The sequence below is a fragment of the Oryzias melastigma genome, linkage group LG4 (assembly GCF_002922805.2).
Source record: "Oryzias melastigma strain HK-1 linkage group LG4, ASM292280v2, whole genome shotgun sequence".
NCBI lineage: Eukaryota > Metazoa > Chordata > Actinopteri > Beloniformes > Adrianichthyidae > Oryzias > Oryzias melastigma.
Genome location: NC_050515.1, coordinates 5,245,221 through 5,250,852, shown reverse-complemented (window position 1 = coordinate 5,250,852; position 5,632 = coordinate 5,245,221). Strand labels below are relative to the sequence as shown.

The following is a 5,632-nucleotide window of genomic DNA, read 5'->3' as shown; positions in this document are numbered from 1 at the left end:
CTTATTAAGTTATCTGACTTGACTGTTAATGGGTTTAAGTAAGATTACATACCTTCCAGCAACCCCTCAAAAAGTAAAGTAATTTTTTTCTTGTTAGCACACTGAGCCTTGAAAATTGGGATGGTTGTGATTTTTTTTTTATAAAAGCTTGCCCTTTCCATTAACTGAAGGGATCAAAGAAGATGGAGGGAGAGATCAAAAGGGAGCAAAAATGTATCTGTACATTTACAGCTCTAAACTGAACTTTTCCCACAGCTAAGTAAACATTATATAGATTTGTAGTCATTTATTATATACATTACAGTCATATGATATCACAGCAGTGGAAATATAAGTGTATGAAGACCAACAACAATGCACACTTCCAGGTGCTCATGTCATTTTGGACAAATATGTGTGCATTTTCTTTGTAACCCTTCCGCTCTCCTTGGTTTGTCTACATTAAAATTGGAGTCATCTGGACCCCCCAAGACAGTACGCTGAACTTTTTTTTTTTATCTTTGATTTTTGAGTTTCACTAATGTCCATGGCAGACATAAAATCCTGTCCACCTTTGTCCACGTTTGTCATGGAAGGAATCACACATCAATATGTGGGTGGGGTCATCTGGACCCCAAAAAGAGCGGAAGGTTAAAGGCTTAAAATATCAATGGATAAAATCCTGTAGGATTATTTCAGCAAAACTACAGTCACATCCCAAAATGCCAGCACCAATGCCATTTGTAATTGGGTGGCGGTAGTCGCAATTTTATATGCCATGTGGTGGCAACCCAACTTTGAAGAAAAAGTTAAAATTGAGCAGCAACAAATCGATTTTCTGACATTGGGATGTGGCCACCCAAGCACATTTGGAGGGTGCATGTTGGCAGTCCGGTGGCAGGCGGGTGGGAGGAAGGCAGCAGCTTTATAATTGACTGATAGAAGGGTCTTCAGTGTCCTGAATATTATCTGATGATTGGCCAATTTCAGACTGTCCAGCCCACCACCACCACACCCCAGTTGAAGTTGATAGAGAAAATAGAGTTTGTAACTTTGCTTACAATGTAAATAGGATAATTGTGTACGTAAATAGAATGTCATTTTGTTTTGTGCACTGCACATATTATCTTGAGCGCTGGGAATGTACAAGCATGCAGGGAACATTGCCCTCTGCAACCGTGCGGTGGTATAGATGTAGAATATAGATGACAGACTTACTATTACTGCAGAGTTGTCAAAAACTTTGGCCTCATTCCTTGAGGCTTTTGCTTTTTTGGCCCACTGTGCTGCACTGGCTCGAAATTTCTTCACACGAGCCGTTTGCCTTGCCTTGAAGCTCAACAGTTTTCCACACTAGAGAACAAAATAGACATTTGATGCAGTAAGAATCCAGGAATAATCTACAACAATGGACTCCTGGATTTTACAATTAAAGTTTTTTCTTGTTTAAAAAAAGGACAGAGGGACAAAAAGAAGGAAACATGTGTTGACAACACCTTTTGTGAAAATGTTGGTGCCTAAAGAGCATGTATATTGATTGTTATAAATGACTTTCAAGGACATTAAAACACTAATGAGAATGATCCTCTGTTTCTTTGTGGTACAACTCGTCTTTCAGTTAAAGTGGAGTCGAGCTGTCTAACTAACAGTCCTGTGATCTGCTCCAACCTTTAGAACATATTCAAAGAGCCACTCGTATAATTTTTTATCCATTTTAAAAAGCATTCCCAGAGGTCTTTTCACTTTTAGCCTAAATTCTTTTAAATGTGTTGTTTCCAAGACAGTTTCTGCAGAGTGGCGGGAGTTCATTAGAAATTCAACTCAGAATTGTTGATCATTGGTGTGGAGTAAACCGCCCCTAGTTCCCATCATCTATAAGCTCATCCACTAGCCCTTCAAAACCCCAACATAACAATTGGTGCTACAATAATGGCGAACAATATTGTAGTTATCCAATCGTACAGTTTTTATCCAGATTACAGCTCAGATGAGGAAAACAAAGACGTTCATGGATCTATTTGTCTGCAGGTGGATGATCAGGATGAAGCAGAGCATGAAGCTCGTAGTCCGCCCAGTGTCTTTTCTGTGTCAAGCATACAATCTTTATCAAACTGCATTTTTTCCATCTTCTCCAAATTCACAATTAGAAAAAATAAATACTCAAAATGTAATTTAAGGCTTTATTTTCTTAATGTAACAACAGAAAAATGATAAAAGAACATGATAAAATACAAAAAACACAATTTAATTGGAGTGGGTGCTTAAAAACCCACTCCAATTAAATTTGTTTTTTACTGTTTTTCTATTATGGAGGATTTAAGACTACAAAACTGCATTTCTGAGTATTTCTTCATTCAAATCGTGATGGATCAAGACTAAACTTGGAGTTTGATAAAGCTCAGGTTTGTGACGAGCAACTGAAATGGGCGGGCCAAGGTCTCCCTGCTCCACTCAAATATTGATGGTAGACAAATAGAACCATGAATGTCTTTGTTTTCCTCGTCTAAGCTGAAATATGGATCAAAACGGTACAGCTGGATAGAGATTATATTGCTCTACACTTTTTGCGACACTAATATTAGCTTGAGGTTGTGAGTGCCTGTAAGCTAGCAGGAGAGAGTGTAAACAAAAGAAGGCTGGGATATCAATAAGGGTTACCTCCATACCAACAGTCCACCCACAAACCAGAGGCAAGTTCACTACTACTGCTCTTCAGGAAATTCATCTTGAAAGCAACACCTCTTTTGGCTGTGTTTCAAATACTGATTTTGGCTTTTGGTTAAAAAAAAAAAAAACAAGCACAATTATAATTAAAAGAACACTGGGAATGAGTTTACAAAAGAAAAAAAATATATAGTTTGAGTGGTAATTTAAAAAAAATAGTCTGGTCTAGAACGTTTATTACGATTGATTGACTGCTGTTACAGCTATAATTTTTCTATTAAGGCTTTTTGAAGTGAAAGTAAAAATTACTCAATGATTTTACCATTACCCTTGCTTATTTTTCTCTTTTATTTCCCAATTTAAAAACAATTGAGAGCATAAGGTTAAACAATACTAGTCGTTCAATTTCAAATACACACATATTTCAGGACACCATTCCAAGAAAACAGACAATTTACCTTAAAAAAAGAAATATTTACCTTAGAGCATTTTCGATTTGCACAGTTTATCCGAGCCAGGCAGTGAGGGCATTGACGAGTTGTTGATCCGGACATGTTCTCTAAGAACAACAACATTTCAAAATAAGTCACCACACTAAATTTTAAATCTGTCAAACTAAAATACAGTTTAAATCCTCATGCTCTCTTATGGGGTCCAGATGACCCCCACCCTTGCATTGATGTGAGATCCCTCCCAAAAGTGAACAGGATTTCATGTCTGCCATAGACACAAGAGAAGATAAAAAAAAAAATATTGAGAAAGAAAATTTCAGTGCGCTGTCTTGTGGGGTTCAGATGACCCACTTTTAATGTAAATATTTCTAGGATACCACAAAGGTTACAAAAGGCCTGTGTTACTTGCACGTATTCACGTGTGAAAAGTACAAAAACGGGCAGAAATTAATGTTGGCCACATGTTATACGTGCAGCCAAGATGCACATTGCCTGCACATGTTTTAGGTGTGTCAAAGGTTTAATGTTAGGTGTGTTTGAGATGACCTAGCGCCTCATCTAGACAGTGAGATGAGGCAGCTACAGGAAGGGAAGGGGATATGCACCCGAGATGACGGAGGACACTGGCCTGCAGCGAGACTAAATGAGAACAGGAAGTTTTTTCTTTTTTGTTAAGTTAAATTTTAGTTCGGGCCGGGAATTGATTAAACAAATTAATTGCGAACCTGGAAAAAATTAACCACGATTAATAGCTATAAAGTCTCAGTATTTAACGACAACCTATTGTCTGCGAATAATCACAATATGAAATCACACACGAAACTACATTTAGAACATTTATTTTTAATTACTGCTGTCAATCAATTACCAAAAAAAAAATCAGATTAATCACGCTTTTGTATCGGGATTAATCAATGTTTTACCAGGTAAAATTTATTTGTACAAAGTGACACCGGACCACGGATCAAATAATTTGCTTTTTGTGAAGAAGTGATCTAAACTACAAAAATAACAGGAATAAAATACTAAAAACAGATTGAATATTTATCTCTTTGTGTCCATGGTTTAAGTGGGATAATACCAGACGAAATGTTTTAATGCACACGTGGAAGCCTGGAGGACTGTTTCTTTGATTAATTTTAGTTAATATTAACGCGTTAATTATTTTTATTTAATCGTGTGCTTTAATATTTACAGCCCTAATTTTAATATGCCTCTTCTCCTTATTACGATCATTACTGTTACATGTTATGTATTAATTTTCAACATCTGTCAGGGTACAACCATGAAAAGTAAACGATGGGTTAATTTGATGTGAACCGTTCCAGAGAATTAAAATTAACTTTTAAAAAAAGGTAACAATAATACCCAACAACAAATTATTTAAATATTGTTTATTTTTTCGTCAGTGTTTCACTACTTTCTAGAAAGAGTTACGAAATACACAGATTTAACTTCATTTAGTGCCAGTCATTTCTAACCAGCATCACGTTGAACAATAATAACCGACAGGACCCAGTTTACCACAATGCATTGTTTTGTAGTCACCAAGTCGGCTTGTAGTCAGCCCAGGGCCAGATTTCCAGCTGCGCTCGCCTAGATAGGCACCTTCCCCTTTCTCGCGATATTTTCGTGATGATTGACAAATGACGTTGGAGCAAAACCTACCCAGCATGCACCAGGCGATTTAGGCAGTGCTGCGTCTGCCTGCATGATCTGAAACACACCTGTTGTTTTTTTTGGTTTTGTTTTGTTTTTTTTAATTAAGCCTAACCCGTACGACCGAGAAACAGGTTCAGCTCTGACTGTAGACTTGTTTAGAAAATTCTGCACGAATAATCACCCTCTAAAATTTTACTTAAGCCACACGTACCATCCATCCATCCATTTTCCTGACCGCTTCTTCCCTTTCGGGGTCGCGGGGTGCCGGAGCCTATCCCGGCTACTGAAGGGTGAAGACGGGGTACACCCTGGACAGGTCTCCAGTCTGCTGCAGGGCCTCAATCACACACATACACTCTCACAGTCACACCTAGGGACAATGTAGAGTCACCAATTAACCTATGAAGCATGTTTTTGGACGGTGGGAGGAAGCCGGAGTCCCCGGTGAAAACCCACGCATGCACGGGGAGAACATGCAAACTCCACACAGAAAGGTCCCAGCCGGGAGTCGAACCGGGGCCTTCTCGCTGTGAGGCGAGAGCGCTAACCACTGCGCCACCGTGCAGCCCAGCCACACGTACCAGCATTTTTAATAAAAACGTTGCAAATGGCTCTATGCAAAGGTTTAAGTGGGGTAATTTATATAGAAAAGAAGCTAAAATATGTTAGCAGAATCAGCGTTAGCTCACACCAAAAGCTGACGTCTCCGATTCCGAAAAAATAGTATTTCTGTTGTATAATGTAATGATTATGAAGCTCTTTGATAAACAACAGATCATAAAGATAGAAAAACCTATTAATATAAATTGTACTTACCGTGTTAAGACCGGTTTCCGCGGTTTAAATGAGCCGGAGGAAGTTTGAGCGCCAAGTAG

General features: G+C 38.3%; 1 long non-coding RNA gene across 1 annotated transcript; it reads right to left on the bottom strand.

Annotated features, from left to right (window-relative positions):
• Positions 1-700: 700 nt before the first annotated feature.
• On the bottom strand, positions 701-5,632 carry LOC118598646. The gene is made up of 3 exons (XR_004947712.1): positions 5,574-5,632; positions 3,123-3,202; positions 701-1,332 (listed from the first exon to the last, which is right to left on the bottom strand). It is a non-coding gene; the product is annotated as an uncharacterized LOC118598646 (long non-coding RNA).